Here is a 16345-nt window from a genome sequence, read left to right as displayed (position 1 = left end):
CATAAGTAAATAAAATATTTTTTAACAATATTAGATCCATAAATTCACACCATTCATAAAAGCCTATTTTAGGGAAATGAAAAATGTAAATGTAAAAATACAATTTTTAAATTCAAAAGAAAAAGTTTTTGAATTGTAATAAGAGAAAATTTTACATAAGAGACAAAAAAAAAAAAAGGCTGATCCTAAAAGGGGGAAAAGTGAGTTTACCCACATCAATCCCTGAAGCTCTCTGTATGAAAACACACTATTAAACTGTGAAAATAAAAACACTCAGTGGTGTAATTTTCAATTGCATATGTGATTGTATGATATGTGAATTGTATGTCAATAAAGCTCACATTATAAAAGGAAAAGATTTAAGACAATGGCCTGTCTCTTTAACCCATAAAATGGTGAATGCTTTGACAGTTCTAGAAAGTTTTTAACAAGCAAAACCAAGTATATGCAAAGATATTGCGTAGACTTCAGGATAAACTGGTTACAACTGTTGGTGGGGGTGGGGAGAAGATGAGATTTGCCCCCCACACACACCAGCCCCCACTTACTCCTCACAAAATTTGAAATATAACAAAAATGTGACTGATAACACATGAGTAGTGGTACAGGAACGTCTGTTTTCTTATTTTCATGTTTCACATATTTGGAGCAATTTTATTTCATAGGAAATAAAACAGGACACTGCATGGGTCTGAAATGATAGTCAATAATGCTTTGAGCATGAAAGCATTAATTTCAGCCACATACTTTCTTATCAAAAACTTTAAGAGTATATACTTTTAGTTATGCAGAATAAGTAAGTCCTAAAAATCTGCTTACAACATTATGCCTATAGTGAACCATGCTGCTATGCACTTAATATCTGGTCAAGCACCATTGATCTGAGGCATTGAGGGAGGGGGGAGGGATTGGAGGATCAAAACAGGGGAGGGAAGGACACAAGGAAATTGGTGACAGTCATGGGTGATATGGTGGTGGGAGAACTATGGGGATTGTCTCTGAGGGGAGAAACCCATTACTGTACAAAATAAACAATATAAGCAAAATGAATAATAAATATTTTTTCATTTATGTTTTGGGTTAAAGAAATAAAATCTGATCAAGCAGGTAGATCTCACACAAAGTGTTCTTAGAGTGGGAAGGAAGGAAGGGGGGGAAAGAAGGAGGGAGAGAGGGGGAGGGAAGGAAGGAGGAGGAGGAAGAGGAGAACCAGAAGGAGAACTACAAGAAGAAGAAGAAAGAATCACAAAATGTCCTGGAAACAGATCCTATACTATGAAACGCTAGTTCTTTTTTAAATATGCTTGTAGGAGTGACGTGTAGAATCCTTAGCGTTTAATCCAGTCTATTCTTCCCCCTTCTACATGGAACTCATTAATTATACACTGATGAAATAATCACACACTGACAGATCCTTCCTTTTATCATTTAGACCAGACCAACTTGCCGCCATGACTTACCTACTACATCCTACGAAGGGGATAGTCCCAATCGTGAGCCATTTTTTGCTAGCTCCTAAGTTTGCTTTTTAGATAAAACCCAGTTACCAGGCTCCTGAGAGCCTCCTAAACAGGAGACCACAGACCAGGCCAGCAGCACCCCTGGGTGTACCCCCCTTTCTGAGGTGACGCCAGCCAGGCTCTCTCACCTGAGAAAGCTGGTGAAGCGGAGGCTTGAGATTGAAGAAGAGAGACGTGAGTGAGAGGCCTGCCCACCTTCCATCCTTCCAGGAACGCTGAGCCAGGGGAGCGCACGTGTGTGTTACAGGGAGAGCACCCGGTCGTCCGCACAGGCCCGAACTGAGGTCAAACTTGACACTGAAAATATTACTCAAGGTAATATTTTACTTGGGTGCAAATAGTTCAGAGCCACATGAGCAGAATAAGGGATAAATGAATTCAAAGCCATGGGCTAACGTGTTGCTTGTTTGCTATTTGTTTGACTGTCCGGAATACTCATTTTTTAGAAAACAGTGAGCTATGACTAAGAAAATATAAATAGCCCCACGGTCCTGGAAGCTAAGGGAACGCGCATGCACGCTGGTAAGCCCAACGGCGTGTCAAGTCTGCCAGGAGCCTGCCGCCAATGCCGGACGCCATGTTTTTAAGAGTTGCTTGAACACATTTAAAGAGTAGTAAAAATGGTGAGGACCCCAATAACCATTTTATGAGGAAGAGTGGAAGAAACATGAAGAGAACTGGAGCCTTTTGGATGTAAGCAAAGAGTGACATCAAAGAGCCTCTTACCGGCGCTGGACACAGAAAGCAGCTGTGTTCCTGGCGTGTGGGGTGAGGGTGAGAGCGATTTCTCACACTGGGGTTAGTGACAGGACAGGCTTTCTAAACCTGTAAACATTTTTCTTAAACTGAAACAGATCAAGTGCCTAGGAATAAATAAAACTATACTGCGCTTTAAGCGTCCATATACAAATGGGACGAGAGGTGATTGCTGTGTCTTGACCTTTGCATGGTGAAACCGTCTGCATCCTCCGGAGCCCATCCAAGCGAACTCCGAGATGAAGACGTTGTCGGCTTGTAAATTCTAAGATAAACGACTAGTCCAAATATTTTAAGTTTAGAACAAAACAAAGCTCATCTTGGTCCCCAAAGGCGCCTTGTTTATACCACAATGTGCTTGGCTCAAGGTGGAAGAAAGGAAGTAGGGACCCAAGAATTGAACTTTCCTGATCTCTCCTGGTGGTGGAAACACACTCTGGAAGTATTAAGAGGGAGAAAATGTTCCACTTAGGTCGTTCCAGAAAGGGGGGCGGGGGGCAGCGAGCAGCCATTTTCTCGGCCCCCCCTCCCCCCCCCTTACTTCTTAGGGTAGAATCAGATGGGATCAGAATTTGCTTGGCTGACACCTGGACTGGCTGGACACGGAGCCTCTGAACTGTCAGGGCTGGAAAGTAAAAATAACCAAAATACAGACAGACACATGGCCCGCTTTCTCTTCCTCTTGTTTCTCCTCCTTTAACCATCAAGTTTATGTCCCACTGCATTTCTAGGATCTTGGCCTGACCTGAAGTGTAAACATACGACCACTTACTTGCCTTTTTAAGGCAAATAAATCTGCTGATGCATTCATGGGAGCTTAGACATAGATCCGGAATGTCATTCTCATTGTATATCTTTGTCTTATATTGTGTTTCGTCAGATAAAGGCGGCGGGCAGGAGAAGAGGCTTCTTCAGATGGGCGCCTGGGCTTTGTTATGTGACCAAGAGAGAAGCGGTGCCAGGCTTCCTGCTCCCAAGAAGGCAGCTCCAGACCAGCTGCAGTCCATCCTCCAGGTGTCTGCGAGGCTGTGGGTCTCACCTTCTCCGCCAGGCAGGTCCCTGGAAGCTGGAAGCTGTTCCAGGGTGCTGGAAGGACTGGAAGAAAGCAGTCAGGCAGGCAACGTAGAGAGAGATTCAAGATTTAGTTTGGGCTTCAGAATATACCCGCCAGCCGGGACCAACACCCACTAGAGAGTGTGGCCCCCAGCAGCTACAGAAACTAGTTTTGATACACTGCAGGCAGGAAATGAAACTTAGTAGTTACAGAGATAACAGTCTTGCAGTGGGCCCTAGGATCATCTGACCCCATCACCGTGCTGTTGCAGACGGTAATCCATTTAATAAATTTTTACAAGTTCCCTTCCTTTTACAGCAAAGTTATTTGGGGAATGACAGCACGCAGGATACAGAAGAGGAAAAGGCGGTTAGCACAAAATGGCGTTAGTTGGTTCAGTACAGGTCCAACACCGGGAGCTCCATACCAGAGCTATTAAACCAGGTACCACCACTCAGAGATTATCAACAAATCCCTCCAGGTTCTACAGACGCTCCATCCCAGGCAGCAGCAGCAGCTAGGCCCCCAAAAGCAGCCATCTTCACCCGAGAGGCGAGGCACCTGCCTCCTCTTCCTCTCAGCCCTACCAAGCCCTGCACACGGGCTCCCTGGTGCAGCGTGGATCATCGGAAACGCCCTCTGTCATCAAACTCTTCCCTAAGCCTCTGTTTTTCTCTTTTAAAATAAAAGATTTTATTTTTAATTATTTATATTTACAAGAACTGGGTGTTCGCCTGAGGTGCAGGGGTGAGAGGCAGAGCCAGGAGCAGAACAGGCAGATCTGCTGAAATGCACTGCTGAGGGGAGCAGTGGACAGGACAGGAGAGGCCTACTGGGCCCTGTAGATCACCTCCCGGGCGGGGGATTGAACTTGTGCTGCAGTGACTGGTGATAGCTTGATAGGGCACAGACTTCAACCCCTGCACCACCAGGGAGGCCCCTTCCTCCTAATCTATATGACAGGTTCCTGCTTGTCATTCATGTCAGTTTAAATGTCACCATGTTCTTTACCAAGCACTCAACTTAAAACCACCGCTGTCACTTTCTATTCTATTAACCTGTTTTACCTATCAAACATATAGCTGTTTGATATTTTACATGATTATATAGCATCAGTATCTCCCTCCTCCCTCCCCCCCATAACTCCCATTCCATGATAACAGTGACCTTGCCTGGATTGTCCATTGAAATGTCCCAAGCACCTAAGAAGAGTGTGTGCCCAGATGGCCCCCATTTGCCCAAGACTATGGTGATTTTACACCATAGTGTCTCATGTTCCACGAGGTCCCTTAGTCCCAGAAAAGCTTGGAGGTTGGTCGTCCCATTAGTCGACACTGTCAATCCATCTACCAATAAACACTGGAAATTGAATGAGTCAGTGAACCTTTAAAAGGAACTTCTTTTGCTTGCTGCAATCTATTGCGCTGTAGTTGGGTGATTTAGTCACAAGGTGGTGCTAGACTATTAGATTTATTAACAAGTCTCCATTAAGGTCAAGTTGATGTGAGGTGATTATTACTTTCTAAATTATTAAGGTATCAAATCAACTGGTTTTATTTTATTTTTATTTTAATTTTGCATAGAATAACTGGGGTGTAGGACAGAGGTGCAGTAGTGAGAGGATTCACCAGAGACAGAGTAGGGAGCAGACCAGGGAATTTACTGAAATTCTCTGAAGCAGATGTGGTATGAGAGGTCTGCTAAGCCCGTATTTGGTTCTTACCCACCCACCCCCAGCCAGGGATCGAACTGAAGCCCTAGGAGTAATAATGCTGAGACTTAACCCCTAGTCCACAGAAAGGCCCTGGTATAAGCTGCTTTTTATAGTACTATTAGAGTCCTCTTTAAGATTAAGTATAGAACTAAACACTTCTGAAGAATAATTAATTTCAGTGCATGTTTCTGACAATCATTAAATTTCCCCTGGTGGCCGTGAAGCTATCCACAGCCACTGCAGCATGAGTTTGATCCCCAGCCCTGGAGGTGACGACCTGGCATGGCAGACCTCTCCTGATCGGCCCGCTGCTCCCCTTAGCAGTGTGTTTCAGCAGATCTGCCTGTTCTGCTCCCCACTGTCTCTGGTGAATTCTGTCACCTTCCACACATCTCACCTGTACCCCAGTTCTGTATGCATAAATAAATAAATCTTTAAAAAAATTTTCCAGGTAGAAAAAAGTGTGGATTTATGAAGACTAATTTGCATTTTACATTTTTCCCTAAAACTTGTTTTTCACACTGACCTGAAAAATTCATTATTTGGACAGAGCACTACTATGATTACAATAACTTCTTGTATCCAAGATTTGAAATATAGCAAATAGGTATTCACTATGAGGACCACTGGAAGATTTTGACAGTGCAGAGTCTTATAAAGTTGGCAGAGCAGGAGAATTTACCTCAAGAATACATGTCTCTACTGCTCTGATTTACCACTCTGATTATTCCAGAAATTAAAATTTGCTCCAGGGAACAGTTTCTAAAAGTGAGGTCATCATTTAAGGAAATTCTATCCTCTCTTATTCTCCAAGATGAAGACAGTTCAATCTGATCTTGGCAAGATGCTATGTTTGTGAACTTGTAAACACATCCAAACATTTACATGCTATTCGTACAGAATATATATTTTTGTACTTAAGCAAGAGCATGGGCTGGCATGATGCCACACTCAAATCATCATCATGGTGCCATCTCTGTGGGGGGTAGTGGTGGGGTAGTAAGGAAAATGAGATTAGAAAGGCATTAAAGTGGGCTTCAATTGATATATATATATATATATATATATATATATATATATATATATCTTCAATTTTTTCTAAAGGAATGTATTTTTTTTATTTTATAACAGTTTATTTTTACATCATTTTGTACTTTTTTTTTTATCTCAATTGTAATCCCCGCGGGTTTCCCATCACCAAGTCACCCGTGTGCCATCACCATAATGCCGTGCACTTCCCTCCAATTTTTTTATAAAGATTTATTTATACACACAGAACTGGGGTACAGACCAGTGGTGTGGGAAATGAGAGGATTCCCCAGAGACAGAGTGGGGAGCAGGACAAGCAGATGGACGAGGTACACTACTGAGGGGAGCAGAGGGTGGGTCAGGAGAGGTCTGCTGCACCATGTGGTCACCTCCCTGGCGGGAAATCGAACTTGCATTGAAGCGGCTGTGGCTCGCTTGCAGTGCTGCATCCTATCCCATTGCACCACCAGGGAGGGCCTAAGATGGCTTCAATTTTATCGGTAATATTCATTTCATAAAACAAATGGCAAAAGATTGGTATTTTCATGTGTGTGTTAATATTTGCTTTCTTTTTACCTTTGCAGTTACAAAAGAGAAGAAATAAGTAAGAGGTATTGTTCCCAAAGGTCATTTGACTTTCCTGTAACAATTTGTCAGAAAAAAATAGAATATGTTCAAGAAGAATCAGCCTTTGGTTTCCTAATCTGAGCCCCCAGGAAGGTCTAAGGACCCTAGAATGAGTTATCCAGTGGATCAGTAAGTTTCTTTCTTTGCTAAATTTGTTGTTAGAAGGAGCATTTTTTGCAAAATGCCATCCTGGTGAGGGCTTTGTATAGATAATGCTCCCACCCAGCAGAGAGAGATGAAGTAAGAGTGGGCAAGGAGGGAGAAGAAATGAGAGGGTCGGGAAATGCGCTAACACAACTGGAAACCACTTACCGAAAAGCAGAGGAAGATGACAGGGCTGCCAGGAAAATCTGTCGTATTTAAAACACTCTGCTGGAGTGGAACTGTTTTGCTTTGCATAACTGCAAAATAATGCAGGAGAGGCTGTGGGTCATAGAAGAAGTACCTGCAGAATTCTAGAAGGTCTCTACTTACTTTCAGTATTTTTCAAGATATTTTCAGTAGTTTGGAAGCTTCTACTTTTTAGAGGGGAAAATGTTTCATGTGTCTTTATATAATAAGAATTTTTCTTTAATATTCCTCTCTATATTTATATCTTTTAGTTTGGGTGAATTCAGAGTCAAAGAAAAATTGCTGTCTTACCATCATCACTGCGGTAAAAAAGCTCCAGTCTACTCTCTAACCCCAACTCAGGACGCAAACACCCACACAGAGGCAGATGAAGTAGAGAAACAATACATTTATCCAGTGCTGTGGTAAACAGGGATGAATTATGAAGCATCCAGATAATGTGTCTTCCACAACGACCATGACTTTGAGCAGTTTGAAGAAAACACTGTCAAAAAACCACTGTGTACTCTTTCTGGAATGCAAAATTCGATGTAGCTTTTTCTTTTCTTCACATTCAAAAATGCCTGAGAAGGGCCCTCCCTGGTGGCACAGGGGGTTAAAGCACTGCACTAAGAATCTAAAGCCCCTTCCACATGAGTTCGATTCCCGCCTGCCCCGGAGTTGACCACATGGCGCGGCAGACCTCTCCTGACCCGCCCGCTGCTCCCCTCAGCAGTGTACTTTGTCGATCTGCCTGTTCTGCTCCCCACTCTGTCTCTGGTGAATCCTCTCACTGACCCTGCACCTCTGGCCTGTACTCCAGTTCTGTATGCATAAATAAATCTTAAAAAAATAATAATAAACACTGTGGCTTGATTTAAAAAAAAAAAAATAGTCATTTCCCCAAAATATGTCAGTGCAGATTCATACCCGTGGGCAGGTACATGGTCCTGTTTTTATTTCTGAGAGGCAGCGTATGATGTGGTTAGAATCACCAACTCAGCCAGACTGGCTGGGTTCTGAAGAATTTGGGACGATTTGCTTGAATTCCCATGCCTCCATTTCTTCATCTACAAAATTTCTGTTAGCAAAGTAGAATCTTTCTTGAAGTGTTTTCAAGAAGAAAAACGTGGATCACCATTTACAAAGCCCTGGAACCATGCGTGGCACATAGAAAACACCGTTATTTATACACTCTAATTGATAGTTGAAACAAAAGCTTAAAGCAACTTTCATTTTGGCCTTCTTCCTTACGGAGTTAGTTGTTCTCTCCCTACGATTCTGAGAATGCTCACTTCTCGGGCTTTGTGACTGCTTCACTTACACGGGAGCCACACAGAGCCCCCAGCCCAGCTCAGAAGGGCCTGGCGCTCCGCACCCAGCCTACTCGACCGCTGTTTGTTTGTTTTTTTAAGATTTATTTTATTTTATTTATGCATACAAAAGCTGGGGTACATGCCAGGGGTGCGGTGGATGGGAAGAGGAGCGGAGAAGGGGGTAAGAGGATTCACAGAGTGGAGAACAAAAAGGCAGATTGAAGTACACAGCTGAGGGGAGCAGTGGGGAGACAGGAGAGGTCTGCCGCGCCATGGGGGTCACGCCTGGCTGGGAATCGAACTCGTGCTGCAGTGACTGCAGAACCCCGTATGCCACCAGGGAAGCCCTATTTTCTGTTTCTTAATCCTTCTTGAACAAGGGAAATTGCGAGTGACAGCTGGGCCCCAACTCTTACTAAATAAGCTCCCTTTCTCTTCTCTGTAGGTCTTTGAACCCCAGGGGTCCTCCATCTGCTCACAGGTTTGCAGCACCAACTTGGGGGACAACGAGGGAATGAAACGTCTCAGGCCCTTTGCCTTGTCTTTCTCCACAGCTCCGCAGGCTGGGGCAGGGGTGCAAAAGCCTTGCTTTGCTCTCTTTTGCACTCCTCAGACTTATAAAGGGAACAGGGCCATAAATCTGCGTTTATGAAGAGAAGAGAGAGTTTCTTTCTTTTCACAATGCAGTGTACACAGAGCCATGCTTCATTTGGTACCATTTCCACTCCAGAGCCAAACTCTCAAGTCCGGAGTTTCTCCTCAGGATCTGTTCTTCCTGTGAGGTGGTGGGGTCAAGCAGACTGCTGTGGGACCTCACGCAGACAAGGGTTTAAAGCTTCCTTGGAGGCTCTTACACATTGTTTTCAAATGAGGACAACAATAGCAGCCAGATCTGGACCCTGAGATCAAGAGAAGATAAGGTGTGTAAAACACGTTATCATCTGGAAGGGCGGACAGTAGGCCCAGCAGGAAAACGCTCCCCTCTGCCTCTTTCCTGGGGTGAAATGAAGGCCCATTGCTAAGTAGCTGACCTCATTTTTGCATTAAGGAAAAACTAGAGGCCAGCCATGTTTACTGACTCCATAAAAGTTTTAAAAGAAAGGGAACATGCATTGTCTTAATAAGCACTGACTGGACATCTTAGAGTTAGTCAACAAAAAGGTGCGAAGAAGTTGAAAAAGAGGGCAGTATTTTCCTCACAGGGCTCCCATATTGGGTAGAAGTGACAAGTGAGAAGAAAATAACTACCCGGCAGAATCTTAGCCACCTTAATTAAGGAAAACGTGAACGTGCTGAGGAGCATCATCAAGAGCCTGGGAAGGGATTCTAAGGCAAGATTTGTGTAAGGTCACCATTTGGAGAAGGGGGAAGAAGTATTCCAGCCAGAATGGAGACAGAAGGGGTGGGGACCCTGGGGAGGTAGGGGTGCTATGTCTACACAGGACATCTAAAGAATGAAACAAAGACACGGAGGCTAAAATGGGCATGTGGGTGAGGACTTCTTTTTTTTTTTTTTTAAGATTTATTTATTTATGCATCCAAGAACTAGGGTACAGGCCAGGGGTTTGGGGAGTAAGAGGATTCACCACAGAGTGAGGAGCAGAACAGGTGAATTGACTGAAGCACACTGATGAGGGGAGCAGTGGACAGAACAGAAGAGATCTGCTGCATCATGTGGGTCAGCTCCCTGATCCGGGAAACTCATGCCTCAGTGGCTACAGAGACCTTCTGAGTGCTGTGCTTTAACCCCTTGCGCCACTAGGGAGGCCCCAGTGAGGAACTCATTGTAAAGGTCAGCAACGGTGGAACCTTCACAGTTTTGAATACAGGATGCTGTACAGAATTATTTAAGATAATACTGGACAAAATGGAGATAATGTATCAGGATGAAGGAATCAAGAAGCAGGAAAATGTATTAATAAAACTACTCCCATGTGTTCATCAACTGCTGAATGGATAAATTAGTGTGGTATATCCAGTCGGTGGAATACTAGTCGGGCGTGAAAAAGGAAGGAGGAACAGACTCATGACATTCTGTGGATCAACCCTGGAGACATTATGCTAAAGAAAAGCAGCTAATCAAAAATGATCCTACACTGTACTATTGAATTTACATGGATTGCCCGAGTAGGAGAATTCATGTAGACAGAAAGTAGGTTCTTGTTTGCCAAGGGCTAGAGAAGTGAGAGGTGAGGGCTGACAACTCATAGATGCAACGTGTCTTTTGGGGATGATGATGAATTAGATGATGGGGATGATGTAGAACTTTGCAAATATGCTCAAATCACTGAATTATGTGACTTAAAATTATACAATTTAAAATGAAAAATGAATCTATTCTCATAGATTAGATCGAAAATAAAGAACAGAACAGAATTGGGGCAGAGATGAGATGGGCTTAAAAATATATAGAAGATACATTTACAAGAATTTGCATTTGACGATTTGTCTGATGAAAACTAGTCAGAACTTTCCTACAACCCTCTAACCAGGGGGCATAAGGGTGCAGCTAAGGTAGAAAAAAGAGAAAATCTTGTTGCGAATGCAGAACTGGGTTTCAGATGGAACAGAACTGGTACGAATTCTGCTCTGTGCCCTTAAAGGTGTCAGATCTGTGTCAGGGTACCTGTGTCAGAGAGCAAGTTCTGGGCAACTAATGAGCAATTAGTTGGGCCTTTTAAGAGACCCATATTTAGCAGGCTTGTATGTTTTTAATTACTGCCTTGTTGTAGCTGGATAGCTAAAGAAATTTGAGCCATTTATAAAAATGTGGGCCCTCCATGGTGGTGCAACAGGTTAAAGCGCAGCAGTGTGATACTATCACCAGCCACTGCAGCACGAGTTCGATCCCTGGCCAGGAAAGTGACCAACATGGTGTGGCAGACCTCTCCTGACCCACCCACTGCTCCCCTCAGCAGGGTATTTCAGTCAGCCCACCTGTTGGGCTCCCCACTCTGTCTCTGGTGAAGCCTCTCACACGCCCACACCTCTGACCTGAACCCCAGTTCTTGTATGCATAAATAAATAAATCTTAAAAAATTAAAATGTGTCATGTACAAATATATAGGATAAGAACAGAGACAGCAATTAAGTAGATACCAACTACAGAAATGCTCAGTAGGGTGACGCCGGGGACAGTGTTCTACCAACGCATCTATCAGGAGATCTCTTGTACTTTCCAAAAGTGGGTACAAGTTAAGCTGGGGGCAGGGAGTGTTTGTTTATGTGTTTTACCAGCAGGAACATGAAGTACGATTACTTTAAAAGTCTGATCAGTTAGGGACAAGAGCCGCCGGTTCACGCGGGTTTGGATTCGCTCACTTCCTGTTCATTGAGGTTTCGCTATATAAGGCTTTCCTGTTTTGCAGATGAAACCGCCAGGCTGTCCGTGTCCAGGTGTGTGTTTTGCAGGGAGCTGTGTCTGTCACCCGACCAGAGAGCCGGTCAGCGGTGGGACTTGCAAGACCTGCATCCAGGCAACGCTCCTCTAAAGGAAGGAACAGGTGGGGAGTTTCCCGTGGCAGCACGCAGCCTCCCCAGCATTTAACGTTGAGATTAAGTGGGTCTCCCAGCAAAACGGTGCCTCGGGAAAGTCGGGGTACGAATAGAAATTGGTGTTAACATAAAAAAATCGGTCATTCTGCCTGCCCAGTTCCCCACTCTGTCCCTGGTGAATCCTCCCACCACTGCTCACACCTCTGGCCTGTACTCCAGTTTTGTATACATAATAAATAAATCTTTTTAAAAATCCATCAGATCTAAGGAAATGCCCTTGCCACCATCTTTCCCACCCCTCGCCCCTGTGCCCTGAAACAGGCAGCATCTCTGGGAGAAGAAATGAAGCCCAGTGGTAATTAAAAATTGAGCCCTTTAGTGAATTCTACCTTTTTTCTCATTTCAAAAGAATTTGCTCACTGTAAACCTCCTAGAAGAAAAAACTTGCTCACTCATTCATCTGGACAATGCGCAATGCTGCCCAGTATTCCTTCTAAAGCGAGATTTTTGAGATTCCATAGTATCAAATTTGGGTCTTTTCAAACTTCAGAAGTCACCCACAATGTTGCAGAACACAAATGCACATGCTTACATACAATCGCTGTCATTTTTGTTCTCTCTTTTGTGGGGCTCTGGACGGTATATAAAGACTGTGTCCTTCCAAGGAGGAAAATGATGGAAGCCACTACCAGAATGTGTCTTCTCCACCCCTGCTTGCGATGGGTCTGTTTCCGGTCAGCAGATAGCAGCTGCTGGGAATATCAGTTGCCATCGCCCCCTGCACCTGCCTCCACTGGCCCAGTAGAGAACTGGCAGCAGGCAGGCTCGGACCAGGGAGCCTGGCAGCCTTCCAGGGTCTGATGCATGGCTCAGAACAAGATCCTGCCTTCCCCTGTAAAATCAGTCTGGTTTATAGACGATGCTAATGAGTCAGCTCACAAAATATTTATGGAGAATAATTCTGGGTCAGAGAACTTGAGAGCTGCCAGAGAGGAAGACAGACCAGGGTTTGTCTTTAGCACCCCTGCCCTGATACCAAGAGTCTGTGTAAAATATTATTCCCCCATAAAAAAGATGAAAATTCAGTCTTTTCTACAACACGGATAGATCTTGGAAACGCCACACCAAGGACAACAAACCAGGCGTGGCAGGACAAATGTTGGTGGTTCCATGTATACGAAGTACCCAGACGAGGCAAATGCACAGAGAGAGGAGAGCACGCAGGGCTCCCTGGCGCTGAGGAGAGGCAAGGGCGTGATGGTTTGGTAGATTTATGTTGGCGGTGATGAAACAGCGTCACATGTAGATAATGATGTTCCTGAGGTATTAACCTCTCGATGGTTAGGATGGCCAAAATGAGGTTGTGTACATTTGACCACGATTTTAAAAGTAAAGCAGTAAGAGCTGTCCAGAAAGGAAAGCCTGTTCCAGTCAGCTTCTCACAGAAACAAGCAGCTTCAACTCTTGTCATCCCTTAGGAGAGCAGCTCTCTCCCCAGCGTCCAGGGACTGGGGCCTTCACAAGGACGGGACAGGGGAAATGACCAGAGGAACCTTCACTGTCCATGCAACTCTTGTTTTTCAAAAGATATCTGAACCGGGTCGAGCGTGGCGTTACCTGTTTCACCTCAGGGGTGTGTATTATAGTACATCACTTTGTGTATAAAATAGGTCAATGTTTCACCCCTTTGGTTTTTAGCTCAGACGGCCACACCTGTCTACTTGTCTCCTCACTTAAGCGGAGCTGTGGCTTCCAAAGAACATGGCACATTGAGGACAGTCACTGGTCCTGGTGGTACTGGAGCTGCCCTCCCACCACATCCAAGCTGCCACAGGCACCTATGCCCACACAGACTGCTGTCCTGCCCGAACCCAGCCCTCAGGGCCGATCCATGCAGAGCTGTCTCTGTGGACAGTCTGTATCGCCTGTCTCCTCTGCTAGCTCATGCAGTATTTTTCAGAACAATCTATTGTGTGTGTGTGTGTATTCATCAGCTCTCTGATGAAGCACAGAAATCAGTTTACTGGCATGTAGTAGACTTATAAAATGAATCTTCCACATTCATGTGTTAGAAATGCTCAGTATTGGCACTGCAGACCTCTCCTGACCCGCCCGCTGCTCCCCTCAGCAGTGTACTTCATCAGTCTGCCTGTCCTGCTCCCCACTCTGTCTCTGGCGAATCCTCTCACTGCCCCTGAACCTCTGGCCTGTAACCCCAGTTCTGTATGCACAAATAAATACATCTTAAAAAAAAAATACTCGATACATTTTAAATGGTATATTTGTCTAGAAAAACCTGATCTGAACGCTTCAAATGTACAGGATTAAGGATTCTTCCTGTTATTTCCATCAACCTCTTACATGTGCTGAAAGTACCTTTGTTTCAGCAAGCAAGCCACTGTCTCCCGTAAGTCACACTCAAAACACTGTCATCCATAGGTTCCCGTTAGTCTCTTAGAAACAAGGCTCCCTCTCCGTGGCAGTGGCTGGAGGTCTTTGGAAACCAAGGAATTTATGCAAGAGACCACATTCCCACTCTCAAAAAGTGTGAGTCATTTTTGTACTAACAAAGCTAAAGCCCCCGGAATGCTGCAGCTTAAGCCCTGGAAGGATTGGTCCAACCGCAGAAATTGCCAAGGTGAATTCCCTATGACTAATGACACCACGGAGCCACTTTGAGCTCTGTGTGACCCTGGGGCCTCTGAGAAGCTGAGGCCAAGACACTAGAGCTGCAGGGGTGGTTGTTCTGTTCTTGGTGTTTCCTGTCATCAAAGCAGCGCATAGAGATCATTGGGGAGGGACTTTTTTCTTCTGACCTACTTGAGAGCACTCGGCAATGATCGCTGTAGAACATATTGGAAACTTGGCTCTACTGGCCTTAAGTGTGACCAAAAAAATATATATATACACAAGTGTTTGGTGTGTCCAATGAGGGCTCACTGTACAGTTTTGCACTAGTTCTCATTTGAAAAACTGGCCTTTCTCATATGTGGCTTGATTGAAGTTTGAGGCTTGAGACTGTCTTTTATGACATGTCCAAATTTGCTACGTCCTTTTTTTAAGTTTGAATGTGAGCTAACAAAAATGAAATTTTGCTTTTAAGTATGACATGTTCTAGTCCCACCCCATTATTCCATTGTCCCTTCAATCTAATGAAATTATTTTGGGGGGCATTTTAAAGATGCTTCCCCCTGACAGGGCACTTTGATGATGCAGGAACTATCACGGGTGCATTTCAGGAGTGGGAGTTAAGCTTTAAAATGAAAGAAAAGGATTTCTCTTCTAGACAGATTATGTTCCATGACCTAATTTAGGGGAAAACCAGACCCAGGAATCAGAACAGTTTAAGACTCAAGAATTCTAATCATTTCTGTGGGCTTGTCCTCAATCTAAAGCTCTGGGGATGCTTTTGCTTCTCGAAGGCTCCCCTGTTACATCTAAACATGGAATTCCAGACTCAGCAGGCAGCACCCCACGTGAACTCAGGGCTCCCTGCAGTGTCCCCCAACAGTAAACACTCAGGATCCACATGGCTGAAAGGTGAAGTCTGTCACTGTGGGTCACCCAAAAGGTTCTTGATCCTGAGCTTCCTCGTTCTCAGCAAAAGAATGAGTAACCTGTTTCTATTTCTCTTTTATTAGAACAAGTAAATATTTACAAAGGAGAGTCTCATGTGACACCATGACACAGAGTAAAAACCAGTTATCGTGAACGATGTTAAATCTCTCAGCAAACTCAAACTACCTTAAAATGCCATCAGGTGCCTGCCCAGTAGTGTAAATTAATGAGTCCTAATAATCCTTTTTTTTTTTTTTAATTTTAGCTATATGGAGGAATAATTGACAAGTCATAATAAGACTTTCTAGCATTCGTTGTTTTGTCATTTAATAATCATGGGGGCGGGAAATCCATCAGGGTTTCACTGATAGAGATGAGATGATTTGACTATGCAGCTGGTGTCAGAGTAGTATAGATTAACAAATAATATTCACTGTTAAATTGGAGACATATCATGTATGTTATATGCAAGATCTGTCTTAATGTTTCACTGGGACACTAAAAGCCTTACACCCAATTCATGCACACATTTTGCATTTTTCTCTACTAAGACATTTCCTAAAAATGCTTTTAAAAAACCTCTCAACTAGACTTCTGAGATAAATCTGTGTGTCCTCTTGGCAGAGATGATGTCTTATGCATGCTTTTGTTTCCAATAACTCACTGGATCTGGGTGCTATATTTGACAATAATAAAGATTTCCTAATAACAAGGATCTGTGAGATGCAGGTACACATTGACGTGAGCAAGTCAAGTCCCATTTAGAAATCCGTTCACTCTTGACTACGCAGCCAGTGTTGAATTTTATTTGGAAATTTGATTTCAATTGATTGGGAAATCAATGTATTTCCTTCAAGATCGATTTATGGGGCCTCCCTGCTGGCACAAGGGGTTAAGTCTCAACATTATGAAGCTTTCCATAGCCACTGCAGCAAGAGTTTAATCC

The sequence above is a fragment of the Condylura cristata genome, unplaced genomic scaffold, assembly GCF_000260355.1.
Source record: "Condylura cristata isolate star-nosed mole 26May11 unplaced genomic scaffold, ConCri1.0 scaffold00016, whole genome shotgun sequence".
Taxonomy (NCBI): Eukaryota; Metazoa; Chordata; class Mammalia; order Eulipotyphla; family Talpidae; genus Condylura; species Condylura cristata.
This window is presented reverse-complemented; position numbering follows the sequence as displayed.